The sequence below is a fragment of the Ceratina calcarata genome, unplaced genomic scaffold (genome assembly GCF_001652005.2).
Source record: "Ceratina calcarata isolate Rehan_Ccalc_2016 unplaced genomic scaffold, ASM165200v1 scaffold298.2, whole genome shotgun sequence".
NCBI lineage: Eukaryota > Metazoa > Arthropoda > Insecta > Hymenoptera > Apidae > Ceratina > Ceratina calcarata.
The window spans coordinates 133,474-133,777 of record NW_017152248.1 but is presented as its reverse complement, the minus strand read 5'-3'; positions in this window follow the sequence as shown (position 1 = coordinate 133,777).

Sequence of the window (304 nt, the reverse complement as noted above, 5' to 3'; positions counted from 1 at the left end):
TTAGATGATCATTATTTTGTGTTTAATTGCTCATGCTAAATTCTGTATTATCTATAATCAACTGGAAAAGAATATCAAAACTAGTGTAAGTTGTTGAAATGGGAGGTTCCTGATATGATTTTAAACAACATTTTCCTTAGCGAAAAAGTTGTCTGAAGCGTCGTTGAGGAGTTATTAACAAAAAACCTCGACCAATGAGAGCGCTCGGTTGGCGCGAACTACAAATCGGGAGTGTTCGCTCGGATCCGGACGCCCGGCTTATCAACAATCTATCATTTCCCGATTCATTCCATTTGAATAAGGA